The sequence below is a fragment of the Numida meleagris genome, unplaced genomic scaffold (assembly GCF_002078875.1).
Source record: "Numida meleagris isolate 19003 breed g44 Domestic line unplaced genomic scaffold, NumMel1.0 unplaced_Scaffold277, whole genome shotgun sequence".
Classification (NCBI taxonomy): domain Eukaryota; kingdom Metazoa; phylum Chordata; class Aves; order Galliformes; family Numididae; genus Numida; species Numida meleagris.
Window position 1 is genome coordinate 16,191 of NW_018364533.1, and position 17,072 is coordinate 33,262.

A 17,072-nucleotide genomic window follows, 5' to 3' on the forward strand; every position below is an offset into this window, starting at 1 on the left:
TGTAGAAGAATATTAGTCCCAGTGCTGACTCTTGAGGGACGCCACTTGTCACTGATCTTCATCTGTGCATTGAAACATTGACCACTACTTTCTGGGTACAAACTTACGATCAGCTCATCATGCACTAAACAGTCCACCATCAAACCCATATCTCTACAATTTGGAGAGGAGGATGTTATGGGATACAATGTCAATGTCCAGATAGATGACATCAGTGGCTCTTCCGATGTCCATTGATGTAGTTACATCATCATTGAAGACCACTAGTTTGATCAGGTAGGACTTGCCCTTGGTAAAGCCATGCTGGTTGTCCCGTATCATCTCCCTTTCTTCCATGCTCCTTAGCATAGATTCCAGGAGGATCTATTCCATGATCTTCCCTTGTACAGAAGTGATTCTTACAGGTTAGTAGATCTCTGGGTCATCCTTCTTAAAAATGTGTGTGAAAATGTCTTTTTTCAAGTCACCAGGGACTTCACCTGAGAGTGGCTTGGTGACTACATCAGACAAATCCCTCAGGACTCTGTGATGGATCTCATTGAGATCCACAGACTTGTGGATGTTCAGGTTTCTCAGGCGGTTGTGAACCTGATTTTTACTTACAAAAGGACTGACACTGCTTCTCCAGTCCCCACCTTCTGACCCATTCACTCAAGAGTTTTGCACAGAGCAGTAGCAACTGAAGACTGAGACAAAAAAATGATCTCAGCCTTCTCATTGTTCATCATTACTAGTCAGCCTGCATTGCTCACTAGGGAGGAGATACCTTCTTGGACTTTCCTTTTCTGATTGATGTATCTGTATAATCCTTTATTGTTCTTTGCATCCCTTGCCAAGTCCAGCTGGAGTTTGGCCTTGGCCTTCCTGATCCCCTCTCTACACAGCCTAGCGGCATTTCTAAACTCCTCTCAGGGCATCTGCCCCTCCTTCCACTGCCTGTGCATTTTCTTCTTGCTCTCCTGTTTGATCACTATGTCCTGGTTCAGCCATGTAAGTCTCTCACCTTCTTTTCCTGACTTCCTACACCTGGGGATGGAGAGCTCTTACACTCTAAGTAAAGCTTCCTTAATGATCTGCCAGCTCTGCTTCTCTCCCTTGTCCTTCAGGACAGTTTCCCAGGGAGATTTTTTTACTCACTTCCTAAAGAGCTAGAAGGTAGCTTTCCTGAAATTCAGTATCTTGACTTCACTCTTTGCCTTTCTCTCAGGAAATGTAAACTCTGCTATTACATAGTCACTACAGCTCAGGCAGCCTCCAATCCTGATGTCACCAGTCAGTTCACTGGCACTGGTGAATAACAGATCCAATATTGCATTCCCCCCTGGTGGGGCTGTGTATTAATTGGCTCAAGAATTTATCCTCTACACATCCCAGGAGCCTCCTGGATTGCCTATGGCTTGCTGTGCTACTTTTCCAGCAAATGTCAGAGTGGTTGATGTTCCCCAGCAGGACAAGAGCCAGCAGGATGAAAGCTGCATTTAGGCAGCTTTCCATCAGTAACGTTGTGATGCACTTAATGTTTTGTTTAAATTAAGGGTTTTTTTTTTTGTTTTTCTAATTTTCTTGTTTGCTTTCAGTGAGTTCCAAGCAGGTTCAGGTAGGTAGGAAGGAAAAGAACTGAAGGAATTTGTTCAAACTGAAGAGAATCACAGAAAAGACTTGGTGATATCTTAGGGATTTTAACCAGGTAATTGAAAAGTAAAATGGCTACACTGGAATTTATGTATCTGATAATTTTCTGGAACCTATATAAAGCAGATAACTTTCCACGGGGAATTTGTTTATACCAAATACCTGTATTCTTTTCCTGCAATTCATTAATCAATGAAAGTGAGTAACTTCTCTTCATGGTCAAGCTTATCAAGTTATTGGTGACAAATTTATTTGATGAGCTTATTTCTCAAATGTATTTTTAATAGCTCTCCTAGTTTTATGAGTTTATTGACTTGATCTACATTTAAGTTACATTCCTTTTAGCTCACAAAGGATACAAACAGGCACATATCCACATTGTGAAAACATTGTGGTACGTATATTTCTACAATTGCTTTTGAAAAAAAAAATATTTGGCCAGTCTATGTCTTCTTTCATGTCTTTGTGTGCTTAGTTTATGCCTTTTCTTGTTTACAATTTCCTGAATTGTTTGTACAAATAACTGTTACTGGAAATGCAAAAAATGAAGGCTACTTTTATATAACCTTGCTGCTAATTGCACAGCATCTAATTTGAGTAAACATATTTCAAACTGTAAAATACTGTGGAAGTTTAGGTACATTTATCCTCACAAATTCATTAGATTTACTTTTAATATTGAGTTTATTTCCTGCAGATTCTTTCTGGTGCCTATCGTATTCTGAGTAAATGAAATGAAGTTTAATTTTTAACAGAAGCATTATTTATTACTTGACTTATGTTATAAAACAGGGTCAGAAAATGATGCTTTAGAGTGCATTGGTGCATCACTTATAGGTTTATCTTTGCAGTACTGAGGTGAAGACAGTATCTGAGCATTGACTTGACCCCATAATGTGATACAGAATCCATCACTATCTAGTGCTGATGATAGACAAGGTAGTAAAACCTCTATTCTGCTCATAAAACCAGACATATGAACTTCAGCATAGCACTTGTTCCAGCTTTTAATTAAGTTTTACTTAAAATACATAGAACAAGACAAAGAACCTACTGAAGGAGGACACATTATAAATTACAATTTTTAGATAGCACCCAATTTTCATCAACTTCAGAATATTTTGGCTCGCTTTTCAGCTGGATTGATCTTTCTTATCTTTCCAGCCCTGTGGAAAGGACTTGGGGGTTCTGCTGGACTTAAGCCATCAATGTGCACTTTCAGACCAGAAAGCCAGCTGTATTCTGAGCTGCATCAAAAGAGCATTGGCCAGCAGGGAGAGGGAGGTGATTGTCCCTGTCTGCTCTGACTGTGTGAGGCCCCATCTGAAGTGTTTTGTGTAGGTGTGAGGTCCCCAGAACAAGAAAGCTGTTTGAAAGGGTACAGGAGGGCCACACATCTGATCAGAGGGCTCAAGCAGGATGAAGGAAGCTGTTCTTGTCCAACCTGTAGAAAAGGAGGCTCTGTGGAGACCTCATTGCAGCCTTCCAGTAGTTGAGTGGAGTTTATAAAGAGAAGGGAAACTGACTTTGCACATTACCTGGTAGTGACAGGACAAGGGAGAATGGCTTTAAACTAAAAGAGGATAGATTTATATTAGATGTTAGGAGGAAGTTTTTTCTCAGAGAGTAATGAGGAACTGGAACAAGTTTCTCAAAAAAGTTGTAAAAGCCCTATCCCTGCAGGCATTCAAAGCCAGGTTAGGTGGGGCCCTGGGCAACGTGGTCTAATGATGGGCAACCCTACCCAAGGCACATGCCTTGAAACCAGATGACTTTTAAGTTCCCTTCCAACCCAAGCCATTCTATGATTCTATGATCATAGATTCTAAGATATAATACAAAATGCAGGGCAGGAATTTACAAGTAAGGTTTAAACCACTGAGGAATTCATACCATTTGCAAAAAAATTGTTGAGCCAAGTCTTCACTCCTTTCCAGTCTGGCTGTTCTTTGCTCTGTGCCACACTCTGCTCCTGGAACAAAAAAATTAAAGATCTTAAGCACACATAGTGTCATGCACAAAGAGGCTCCTATGAGTGAGAAACATAAGATGAAGTCTCAGATGTGGGTTTCTACCAAGGCATATAGTCTCCTGTGCTCTGTTGAGTTAAAGATGAAGTTGATGTTGCCTCGAATAATCTGCCCTGCTCCTGCTCACACTGACACTTTTTATCAGGTTTAACGTCATGAACCCAGTTTCCATCTGCTGTCTCATGTATTATTTCTTTTATAGCATTCTAGGTTTTGCTTCCTTATTTTTTTGTAACCCAGTCACATTATCTTTCAAAGTCTTCATTCTCTTCTTGTTAAAATCTTGGTCCCAGATGCTTTCAGATTTTACTCTTTTTTTCCCCAATTATCTTCCTTCATTTGCAGAGGTATTTAGAATATTTTGGGAAAAAGTTAATTTCTTCAAGTGTAAAAGCCAATGTTATTCGTGTTACTATGGTAACTGATTCCTCTTTCTTGGAAATTAATGAGATTGTCATTTGGCCCTGCAGGAACATTGATTTCACTCAAAAGTTTTGGTGTTGTCTGTCTTTATCTGTCTTCACTTTCAGTGGCCTGATTCTCATCTTATGTGCACACTCAATTATTTAACTTAGCCTGTCTTCTGTTGACATTGGTGAGAAGAAAGAGAAGAAAAAATATGAAACTACATACATAGAATCATAGATTCTTTTGAGTTGGAATGGACTTTCAGAAGTCATCTAATCCAACTCACCAACAATGAATAGGGACACCTACAGCTAGACCAGGTTACTCAGAACCTCATCCAGACTGACCTTGAATGTCTCCAAGGATGGAGCTTCCACCAACTCTCTGAGCTATTCCAGTGACTCACCACCCTTACTGTAAAAAATTTCTTCCTTACAACCAATCTAAATCTCCTCTCTTTCAATCTGAAAATATTTTGCCTTGTTGTATCAATTCAATACTATTTTAGCTGTGGTTGTTAATACAACAGCTATATTTAGTGGTGGCTTTGGCGATGGAGCTAAGTTACACACAAAGATCTTGTATCCACAAAAGTGACAGAGGTCTCTTTTAGTTGTAGGGAGTCTAGTATTGTGGGTATTGAATCAATCACTTCATCTGAAGTCCAAAGACTTGGGATAATTTATTTATTGTTATTTATTTATTTATTTATTTTTGCCAGTATCATCATGATTTGCATCATCTCAGATAATGAGAGTAGGAAAATAAAAAATACAGAAAGATATATTGCCTGGATTTTTATCTCAAATCTAATTAAACAGAAGAGCAATGTTTTAAAAAACTTCTTAACATCTGAGAGATTCTAAGAAAAACTACAGCACAGAATCCCATTGAGCTTTTAGAATATTTTGATCAGGATTTGAAAATTTGAAATTTGAATTTCACATCTGAGAACTGCTGTATTTCTATAGCAGGAAAAGTGAGCCTTGCACACTCAAAATTCTCAAACCTCTGTAAATTCCACTCTTACTTTTCAAGCAAACTCTGACTTTCTAATATGAATCCTTTATGACTTGATATAACCCTAATACCTAGAAAAGGGCTCTGAATTAAGAGATATGATCAGCTGAAGTATCTTTTTACTTTGGCAGAGGAGGACATATTCTTCACTCACTTGTCAGGGTTCTTCTCTTTCCTGTGCAAACATGTTTCACTTCATGGCTAAACTGTCCCTTTATGGAAGATATCTGGATGTCTATATTGATCATACTCTTTTTTTTTTTTTTCAGTATGGTTATTTATTTTAAAATTTGAGAATGATGCACAGTTTAGGTTTCAAGTTATGTACCACTGTTTGCCCTTGGTTAGCAAGGAATTCTGAAGCTTTAAGTGACCCTTAATGTAAAGAGTATATTGATATTTTTTTTCTTATTTTGTAATTCTGTAGCTTGAAACATTTAAAAGAAAAAGTGAGATTCTTTAGATTTATTTATTAAATAGCCTTTTGCTATACATGTTATATTTATGTTGGTCATATTTAGAAAAACAGAGACTGCAAATTCATCATGAATTCTTAACCAGTTTAAAATACTTCCGTGACCTCATCTTACCAATGTTATGTATCAAAATTGCACTGATTTTGACAAAAATGCCAGTGATGTCTTGAGAGATGTTTTCTCTTTCTTACACAGACCTTAGAAGTGTTGCAGAACATGAGTGACTAGAAGCATGTTGAACAGGGCAGTCAAACAGGGCATGGTGTGTCTGTCAGAGCATGGCACAGCTGTTGGAGTGGTATCTCACAGAGGGCAGGGCATGCATGGAGGGCAGAGTCACTCTTCTGGCTCATGATGTCAGCTTACCTAGTGGCCACTGTCCTTCCAAGGAGAACTAGACCTAGCCATGATCTCCTCTCGGCTGAAAGCCTTCTCAAGAAAGAATGTGTCAACCCAGACTGAGTGCTCGTGTAAACATACAGCTGTTCACGCCTCTGGCTAGAAGGAGTATCTGAGCCTGTCACTGTTACCAGGGGGTAGCAGAGATACCACCTGTGTGTGGCGTGAGCTGGTGGATGATCTGCTCAACCCAGTGGCAGAGCTGAAAGTGGAGGTGGAAAGATTAAGAAGTACCAGGAAGTGTGAAAACCCATCTAATGCTATCTCTGAATTGTTTTTTTTTCTGTCTTTTTCAGCTCAATGTCGATAGTTAGCAAATCTCCTCAAATGTCAAATATATATATATATTTTTAAAGTCTCTTTACCCCATCAAACAGGATTTCTAGTAGAACAGAATATGTATGCTGCTGACAACGTATTGTAAAAGTTTTGGAACTCTGGCATGTCTGTAAACATTCATGTGAAGGGTTAGCCCAAGGCTGAATCTCAACAGATTCATTAGCCTGTTCCAACCTAACATCTACTTGCTATTTTTATTCTGGATTGAGAATTCCTTTTTTTTTTTTTTTTTTTTAAAATCCACCTGTCTACAATACACATAATAGAGTGCCCCGAACCTGTAACATCTTAAAATGTACCTGACCTCAGTTTACTTGTTTGCCCTAACTCGAGAGAGAAACAAGGATGACAAATGAAACTGCCTTGGTGGTAGTCAAAGTTTCAAGTAAGAAGTAATTCCTAGTCCTGAGAACCTCCCACATACTTTGTTTAGGTATACATTACTTCACCACAAAGCCTGGTGTTCTTATAGCACAGAGGACCTGTCAACTTAAGGCAGGTCAATGTCATGGTGGAAGAAAGGGAATCTCTCCTTAAAGTATTTAGATTGATCATGCTCCCTCATAATCTTGATTATGTGTAAAACCTTGAAACACATACCTAAAGGAAGCTTTAACGTGGTAGCTTACTAGCAGATACCGTGTAATTCTACACAGTGAGTGAACCTTACTACCTCAGTCTTAAGTCATTCCATAGCTCATTCTCATACAAAGTAGATAGCACAAATCGTTTTATAATGATAAAGGTACAGATATTTTTGGCAGGTTCTGCTTCAGACAGAAGAGCTCACTGAGTTCTCAGGGGGATGCAAAGTAAATTCCATTACAATATATGTTAGTTTTTCCATGCATTTCGTGAGACTGTATGTAAAAAAACTTGTGGAATAAATAATATTATCCTCTTTGACTATGCATGTATCCATGCTGCATGTAAACAGCTTGTAGTCATTAAGTTTATCTATACTACAGATTGCAACAACTATTAAAAGAAACTGATCCAAATATGACTGTTTCTTGGATTGGATTGCTCAACCTGTAAGCACTATATTTCTTTTTTTTTTTTTTTCCATGTTGAATTAATGTCCAAAATCATACTCCTGTTAACTGATGACTAGTTGTCTGTGTTGGGAATATAACAGAGGCCTTCTCAGCTAGACTCATTAGAACTAGAATTTTCTAATCAAGTTTTAAGTGGAAACCTAAATCATGTTTATAATAGAACTTCATGAATTTCAAAAACTATTTGTGAGTCAGTAGATGAAATCCAAGGTATTGTCCTAACATTTACACTCCCATGGCATGTAGAATGCACACTCTTAAAACACCTATCCAGGTTTTGTATGTAGAAGTGTTTAAATTGGAGAAGGACAAACACCCTTCCTTCACAGCCTTGATCTGCCAGTGTCCTAGAAACTTTTTAAAGCAGTTTTTCAATATCTTTTTCTAAAAAAAATATTGTTTTACTATACATAGATAGAAACTTTGGGCTTGAATTTGAATACTTTAAGATGTGTATCTCCATCTCTTATGTGGAACAATAGAGAACCACTGCTGTTAGGAATTTCCGGACAAGTTCTCTTCTTTTCTGCTATGTTAATTAGGCATACCATCTGCTAATGAACTCCATCTGGTATCACTGTAACACTGAATTTTGAACTTCTGAGTATTGGCGTGTGCATTATTACCCTGTCTGGTACTTCAACAGTGTTTTTTTTCTGATTCCTGTTGTGTCTCACCATAGGATTCCTTGGAGATTTTCCCTTCAGTTTCCTCCTTCTTTACTCATAACATGTTAACAGAACAAAAGAACTGTACTTAAAAAAAAAAATTACTTAGTATAAATTCTGTCAATAAACAAAGTGTGAAAGTATTAACTGTAATTCAGGTAGCTAACATTGTTCTTTTCAGGTCAGAAGTGTTGATATATTGTTGACTTTTGGAGATTGCATAAAAGACAATGATTTTGAACTTTGTTTCAGTGTGCATGGAGTGATGTATAGGAGTAATACTATACTACCTTTGAGAATCCTTCTTCCAGTATGAAACACAGCAAACTGTTTTGGATAGAGACCTCATAGTCACATATTGTCGTACATATTACACACACACAGAAAGTCTTGATGACTGCAATATAGTCAATGTTTTGCATATAAATCTGGAATGTTATTCTATAAATAAAATAATAAATAATAAAATAAATAAAATAATAAAATAAATAAAATTTATTAAAATTTTTGTGGGAAGTAAAATAAATAAGGCAAAGAATACCTTTATTCAGAAGATTTGTAAAATCTAATAAATGTGGCTTGGAGGTTCTAAAACACCCACACTATATTAAACAAACATCAAACATAACTGCCTGATCTAGGAAAAACAGTAAATCTCTCTTTGTCCTCTAGGTATTTTTGTTGATCATACAGTTCTTTCGTTAAAGAAGTTTTGGCTCATAAATAGTACAACATCTAATTAAGCCCATTAATCTATTATTTTGGCGTTTTATTTCTTTCTTTGTTTGTTTATATTGTAACATATTTTACTCAGATTGTCTCTGAGCTATTTTACAAGAGAAACAAGCACCTTTATCATGCAGAGACCTGTGAGAAGCTGAAAGAAAGCTCTGTTGTTTTGGATTGTTCAGTGGCATCTTCCTGAGACCATGATAGGCCAATAAGAACTCATGTAGCTGAGACTGCAGAAAGAATTGGCTCTTGGCTGTTGTTTGCAGATCAGGCTGACTTTTAGGGTTGTCTTGGAGAAAATGACCAATATGGAGTCAGCATACATGCCCCCTGGCCCACCAGGCAGCAGGCACGTTATTGCTGCATGATCAACAGCTGATCACCTGTCAGGGGAGGCAGGTACTGTTGCCCTGAGCAACTAGAGGTGCAAGAGAATGGAATGAAGAGGATAAAAACGGAAGAGTTTGAAGGTAGAATGAGTACCCCCTCGACCATGCAGGGCAATGAGACTTTGCTGACTGACCCGCAGCCCCCTACAGATCAATGAGATGTTGCTAGTCCATGGTGTTGACTATCCCCGCTTTATGACAAGTTTGCTGGAATTCCTTTCTTTACTATCATTAACTTCCCCATCTTCCTGGTGACTTGCAGAAACAAACTTTACAACCAGGTAAGCTTATAAAGCAGGTATATATATTACAGCTGTGCCCACATGCTGGGTGCAAGGGGGGTATCCCCATCCTAGCTTGCACAATGAAAGGAAGAAAACTTCCATATTTAAAGATCAAAAGCATACCTATTCATAGCATTCCTGAGGAAGGGAGGGGCTATTACAATTAATTCTGATAAATCATTATAATACACTCCACCCCTGAGTCACACCCCTTGAGCACACGTAGTGCCTCCTGGTGGTCATCTTTGGGGGTCGTGGGGATAAAGGCCATATCTCTTCCTCACTGTGTACTTTTGACCTTGGCACAGTTGAAGAGGGTGACCCAGCTTCGGCTGGTTTTCTTCAGGATGTATTCTCCAGTTGAGTTCCAAAGACCAATCAGCAACTTCTAGGTTTCCTTGCCACATAAACCTGCATCCATCTTTTATTGTTTGTTTGAAACTGTATTCTAACCCTTTCCTCTCTCACTGGTATTCCTTAACTGCTTAGAATTGGTAATAACTCAGTCGGTGTGGGAATCAAATGTTGTTTCTGCATCAGAATATAAGTGATTTATAGCTATAGAGATTGGGTAGATGGAGTAAGTTATAGGCACAAAGACTGCAGCTCCTGTCTGTCCAGCCATCTGAAATACCTCTGAGCCTTACAAGTTAGAAAAACTACTAATTTTTGGTGCTGGATAGACAGGACCCGAGTAATAGAGAATTTAAGGAGGAAAAGTTAAATAATTAACAATATACATATTGCTAGCAACAATTTATGTACAGCCAGCATGAAAATATATGTTATACTTTGTCATACACATTGCAAGAATATCCTGCATGAGACTGATCAAACCAGAGAACAAGTCATGACATGCCCAAGGAAGTGCCTAAAGAGGCATCAGGAAGGCCTGGCATCCCCCCTCGGTGCTCTTTGTTTAACAGAGGAAGCGTTCTTTGGAGAGAATGGAAGAAGCTTTGGAGAAAATCACCATATCAACACAATAAGAAGAGTACTGAGACATCTTGGAAACAGCAAGATGGTGACTGACTTGCACAAGATAGCACATGACTTAACAGGTGTCAGAATGTAATGAACAAATGTAAACCTTCGATAAGACTGTGAACCTGGAGTACCCAGCCAATGCGGAAACAGGGGAGGGGGCAGGCAAGGGGGGGGAAACAAGGTACAAAAGCTGTCACATTTTGTCCATAGGTGTGCTTCTGCTTGCAGGACGCCTGCCATTGCAATAGCAAATAAAATCTGCTTTTATCAGAGATACCGTCCTGATAAATTATTTGGGTATTTCCTACAGGTGGGAATCATCTTGGCCTTGTTTCCTGCCTTAGCCTCTCTCCAGGTATATATATATTGAACCATTTCCTCCAGTAATTGGCCATACTAAAATGAAGATCAGATCAGCTATCAGTTTTCTCAAAATCCCTTGTCTAAGGACTAAAATGAAGTCAAGAACAGGTTGTGGGACTGTGATCAGCTAGTTATTATTACTTGAAGTAATGTGTATGCACAACACAACTATTTTTCGTTATGCTTTTGAAAGCTTCCAGGTGTATGTGACTCTCTGAGTTCATTCCTGGGTTTTACTGATTTGTTGCTTTGTTCTTGTTCATTTGAACAGCTCATATGTTGCTGTCCAGCTGTTGCACACAGTTTACTGTTTAGTTTAGCAGAGAAGCTTTCCAGAAAGAGTTTTCATTCTTCTGTGATTACACCTTTCCTACATAATTCCTTTGTCATTGCATACCCATCTAGAATTTTCAGCAAGTACTCACGCACTAAGTAATTTGGAAGTCATATATTCATATAAACATCGTGTCCTGATGGAAAAGATAGCAGCACAGACACTGTAACTTCTTTTTCTTTCATTTTAAATAATGAAATTGACACTATCAACCTCTATTATAAGTATCATCACCATATTAAAGAAATGCTCTCACTTAATCTATGAAGAGAATCAGCATCTGTATAGTAGCTATGATTTAAAAAAATGGAATATGATTGTAATGGTACTGCCTAATATATATATATTTTCTAATATGCCTTAGTATTTGTTTAAACCTCTTAGTTAAATAAGATATAGTGTACATTTGCTAGAATTACTTTATGGAAAATAAAATTGAGCACATGATAACACTAGCTGTCCAGCAAAATCTACTTTATTACAGAATCATAGTCATAAAATCATAGGGTTTGGAAGGGATCTCTGGAAATCATCTAGTCCAACAGCCCTGCCAAAGCAGATTCCCTGAAGTAGATTACACAGGAAAGCATCCAGGTAGGGTTTTAATATCTCCAGAGAAGGAGACTCCACAACCCCTATGAGCAGCTAGTTCCAGTGCTCTGTTGCCCTCACAGTAGAGAAGTTCCTCCACATATTTTCATGGAACTTCCCTTGTGGCAGTTTTTCTCATTGCCCCTTGTCTTGTCACAGTACAGCACTGAAAAGAGCCTGGTCCCATCCATTTGATTCTCCCACTTTAGATGTTAATAAACAGTGATGTTGTCCCCTCTCCATCTTCTCCAAGATGAAAAGTCCCATGTCTCTCATCCTGTCCTCATAAGGGAGATCCTCCAGGCCCCTCATCATCTTTGTGGCCCTCTGCTGGACTCTCTCTAGAATTCCCTGTCTTTCTTCAACTGGGGAGCTGTCTCACTGTCTACCAGTAAACACTCCTGATCACTCTCTTTTGGAGTCAAACAGCTCTGAAGGAAATGCTTTCAAATGTTCACAAGGTGATGCTGATTGCCACACGGTGACATGTTGAGAAGCAGGTTGCTCGGCAGCACGTAGCTACTGATTTACTAATGATTTATGATGTAATGATGTAATCCCTAGATACGTGGAATGTGGTGTTTCCAGTGTGTTCTAGTATATTCCAGCATATCCATAGTATTCTGTATCCATAGTGCTGTAGTTAACAACATATCCCATATATGGAGATTACTCGGGTAACAATATTGTTAGCGTGCGCGTTGCATAGAGCTTGTATCCCTGGACCCTGTATCCCTGGAAGCATATATGCTATATAAGATGGTGTGTTGCTACAATAAAATTGGACGCATCTCATATTGAGTTGATCGTGCGTTCCCCACGCGAGTACCGGTAGGGCAACCCATTGGGGATACCGGGGCGTTCCCCAACATTTGGCGCCTGAACAGGGACAAATGATTACTAGATAGGGACCCTACCCAGGGAGCGTGAAGGGCGGACCGCATTTTCCTCCGTTGCACTGTTGGCAGCGGAGAAGCCTTTTTGGCTTGCCAAGGGTAGCGGATCCGGGGTCTACCGTGCCTTCTTTTGCAGATGCTGGCCAGCGCAGCTCCATCTATCTTCACTGGTGAATTGATTACGTTGCGTTACGTCGCGGGGATGGAGTGGGAGGTAGCCCAATTACTGTTATTGCGCTTTTTAGAAAAGCAGGGGGTCGATGCGGGGACGTTAAAATTAGTTCCTGACCCATTAGATTTTATTATGCTTTTTAGAAAAGCGGGGACGATGAAGTTAATCCCTAAGTTATTAGATTATGGTCGCTCGTCAGGTGCGTCTTTGCATGCCAGGACATTGCATAATGTCGAGGAGTGGCGAAAGATGGGCAATATGCTATGGGTATGGGATCATGTGATTAATGATCGTAAAGAGGCAAAGAAATTAATGAAACTGTGGCGAGAAATTATTAATTGTATTAAGCGCCACAAGGTGGAACAGGATGTTGCGGATCAAGCAGCTAAGCAGCTGGGGTTATCAACACCTGTGGCGCAGAGGGGTACCCAGGATCGGCCGTACCCTTCCTTAGGTATACCTGTTTCGGTGAAAAATATGGATAGTATTGTTCCCTCTGCTCCTGTTACTGCTGTTGCAGGGGACCCTGAGTCCGAATCTGCTTTGTTTCCCCCAGGAGAGGGTAATGAAGATTTACCCCCTCCTTTGCCTCCACCCCCACCTTCTCCCAACAAGGTGTGTTTGTCCAGGGGCGCAACCTCTGCTGTATCGGTTGGTCACCCAAAATGGGCTAACATAGCTCGCCAGGCGGTGGGATACGGAGATGCAGTGCACCATGGATAAACCGGTAGCGCACTGGTTACTTACCTGCTTTTTACAAAAGCGAATGGGCTTTTTATTCTCTCTAAGAGAGGTGAAGCAGTCCGATCAAAGGACTTGGAGCAGTTGCTGAGCTGGGCTAAGGCTCAGGGCTGCATGAAAAACGTGGAGAAAGTATCGTGACTGTTATGAGTCAGTTTTGCTTGGGAACTATGGGGAGCTCTCTAACGAAGGAGCAACAAGTAAATCCCAAAGAAGTACAGAGAATTTTAAAGTTTCAGAATCGAACTGTATCTACCTTCAGCATGAGTTACCTTTGCTAAATGGTTAAGCAAAAATGCCCCTGAGTTTTCGAAATCTGGGTTTTCTTTTGATGGGGCAGTTTTGGGACAAAGTTTGCATAAGACTCTGGAATGCTTTTGCCTGTTTGACGCTGAATCTCGGCAGCGCTCAAACAAGTTCAACAGGGAAGGACGAATCCTTCCGGCTACTTGCCGCTGCCCCTCGATGAGGAAAGCAGCTTCTGCCGGACCCGATCCGGGACTTCAACCCCTCCCCCAGTCGGGGAGAAGAAAGAGTGCAGCCCTCGGAGAACACCGCCGCCGCCGCTGCTGCGAGGCGCCCGCAGCACCCGCGGCCACAGTTCACTCCAGATTTTCCCTGCCTCGCGACCGCCGTCTGTAACCCCCCCCGACGCTCGCTGCGCCGCTGCTGCCCGCGCCCCCACCTCTGCTCGCCGTGCCGTTCCGCTTCTGCTGCCCGCGTGTACTTTTGTTAAAGACAAGGATGGACTGCAACTAGAGAATCTTTTTGATCCTAGCCCAGTAGATCCGCAGAACGAACTGGATTTCTCCCTCCTGACGACATATTGCTACTAAAAAGATTTGGACTGGAGTCCTGTGCATTCATTTGTTTCTACAACTGCTATGGCTGACTATCCCAGACGAATATCCACTTCCCCCGCCCTCCCTAAAAAATATCAGTTAACTAACTCTTTGTATGTTACAGGTGTCAAACCACACGGCTGCAATTTATTCTTAAAAGAAAAAGGGGGGAAATACGGGAGACATGCCACAAGAGAGATTATGTAAGACTTTGCTTGTGTTGAAATTTTTGGATAATCTAGGTTACTGTGTGCTGCTTCTGTTTTAGTAGGAGACAAAATGTGAATTGAACAGGATTTGATGTTACCAATGCTAGGGAATGACTCTTTTAGTGTAATTTTACCACCTCATTGTCAATAATTCTTGGTTATGATGTTATTAGCCTATCATTTAGCATTTTCTTAATCTGTGAAGGCAAAACCTGGAAAGGAATCCCAGGCAAAGGGTTGACCCTGTACTATAGAATGATTAACTGTTTTTCATCCCACTAGTCAGGATTTCGAAAACATGACTACGCATCACTCGAGACAAAGGTGCACACTATCTTACTTCGATTCCACATGTGAGTCTAATATAGGATTCTGGAGTATTGCCCAACAGATTTTTAGTTCACTGGTCCCTTCAATTGGCACCTATATCCGGGGCCCAAACGCCCCTCACTATAGAATGATCTTGGGATACTCTGATAGTTCTAAGGGAACTGACAATTGAGTCTATAGTTGTAAATATTTTGTTTCATAGAGAGAGCTGACCTTAGTAGCTTGTTTTGCTTTATGAACAGGTGTTCCACTTGGGCTCTGTATATCGCACTGGCCATGCGGATGCAGTGTACAAATGGAAAAAACCCTGCAGACCCTGAGAAGAATAAAAGCAGGAGAGAGTCTGTGGTGGGTGAGAGAGGAGAAGTGCACTTTGAAGCAGGGGACACCCTGCTGGCACTACCTATCGCACCCACCGCTGCCGTGTTTCTTCTCTCCTTTCTGGTGGTTTGTCACCTTTCAAGGGTCAATAAGTAATAATAGATTAGCTTAGGGAGTTTCTGATTCCTGCTGTGTATGTTGATTGGAACTCATTCTTTTTAATGGGTTTGACAGTATTTCTTGTCATTATGCTGTTTGCCTTGTATCTTTTCTTATGTTTAGTGTGTTGTCAATAGAGGTTCTGATTGAATTATGATGGTTATATTATTAATATGATTAGTGCTATTATTTTATAGAATGGTTAAAGATTGATAAGGAACTTAAAACTGCTTCTCACAAAAAGTGTCGGTCTCTCAAAATCCTTGACAGCACCTGTTCTGACAAGGTACAGTTGTGGAGCGTGACTGCTAGGATTTTTGCCTCATTCCTAGCCCCAGGAGTTGCTGCCGCCCAAGCCTTGAAGCAGATTGAACGTCTTGCTTGTTGGACTGTTAAACAGAGTAATCATACGTCAGAGATCCTTGAAGAAATGTTAGAAGATATGAACAGCCTTCGCCATGCAGTTCTGCAGAATCGAGCTGCTATAGACTTTCTTTTACTTGCTCAAGGGCATGGCTGTAAAGAATTTGATGGAATGTGTTGTTTTAATCTTTCTGATCATAGCGAATCAATTCAAAAACAAATTCATTGGTTGCTTAATCACACTCGATCCATTACTAAGGACCATAATCCTATTGATGATTGGTTGCATTCTGTGTTTCCAGGTCTTACTCCTTGGATATATGATATTATTAAGGAAGGTTTCAAATGGATCTTAATATTATTCTACTTGTGATAGTTGCTAGAATATTGTATAGTTGTCTGCTGCGTGCTACCGCGCCAAAAGCTTCACTTGTTGTGACTGACAACAAGGATTCGGACATCATTCTTGATTGGCTGCAAGATCAAGGGGGGCACAATCCAAAGGATTGTTTTGCCTTACAGCCCTAAAAGAAAAAGGGGGGAATTGTTGAGAAGCAGCTTGCTCGGCAGCACATAGCTACTGATTTACTAATGATTTATGATGTAATGATGTAATCCCTAGATACGTGGAATGTGGTGTTTCCAGTGTGTTCTAGTATATTCCAGCATATCCATAGTATTCTGTATCCATAGTGCTGTAGTTAACAACATATCCCATATATGGAGATTACTCGGGTAACAATATTGTTAGCGTGCGCGTTGCATAGAGCTTGTATCCCTGGACCCTGTATCCCTGGAAGCATATATGCTATATAAGATGGTGTGTTGCTACAATAAAATTGGACGCATCTCATATTGAGTTGATCGTGTGTTCCCCATGCGAGTACTAGTAGGGCAACCCATTGGGGATACCGGGGCGTTCCCCAACAGTGACACCCACTGTTCGCCTCCTTGGTAAGTCAGTCAGAGTCTTATCACAAAAGATACCTCAGAAAGCAAGCTTTGAGCCAAGAAAAAAAAAGAAGGGTTCAGACATCTTCAAAACTTAGAAAAAAATATTCAGCATTTTACATTAATTTTAGAACTGTACATGTAATCCTTACATTCTCTGTGCACATAAAAATTTCAGCAGAGGCTAAACTTATATGATCATTTCTCAAATTAGCATTTTCAAATTATTACCTCTTCTTCAGTGACATGCTGTAGGATTGCCTAATACGTGTTTTTTGTGTCTTTGATATGAAAGAGTTTCAGCTGTGAAACTCTGTGATCAGAACACCTCTGGATGATCATGTGGAACATGCAGTGTAATGTAAACTGGTCATGTCA

The 17,072-nt window shown here is 40.1% G+C and overlaps 1 long non-coding RNA gene across 1 annotated transcript; it reads left to right on the forward strand.

Annotated features, from left to right (window-relative positions):
• The first annotated feature begins 217 nt into the window (after window positions 1–217).
• Window positions 218–16,422, forward strand: LOC110391048. Its single transcript, XR_002433953.1, has 3 exons — window positions 218–228; window positions 6,135–6,137; window positions 12,309–16,422. It is a non-coding gene; the product is annotated as an uncharacterized LOC110391048 (long non-coding RNA).
• The last annotated feature ends 650 nt before the right edge of the window (window positions 16,423–17,072 follow it).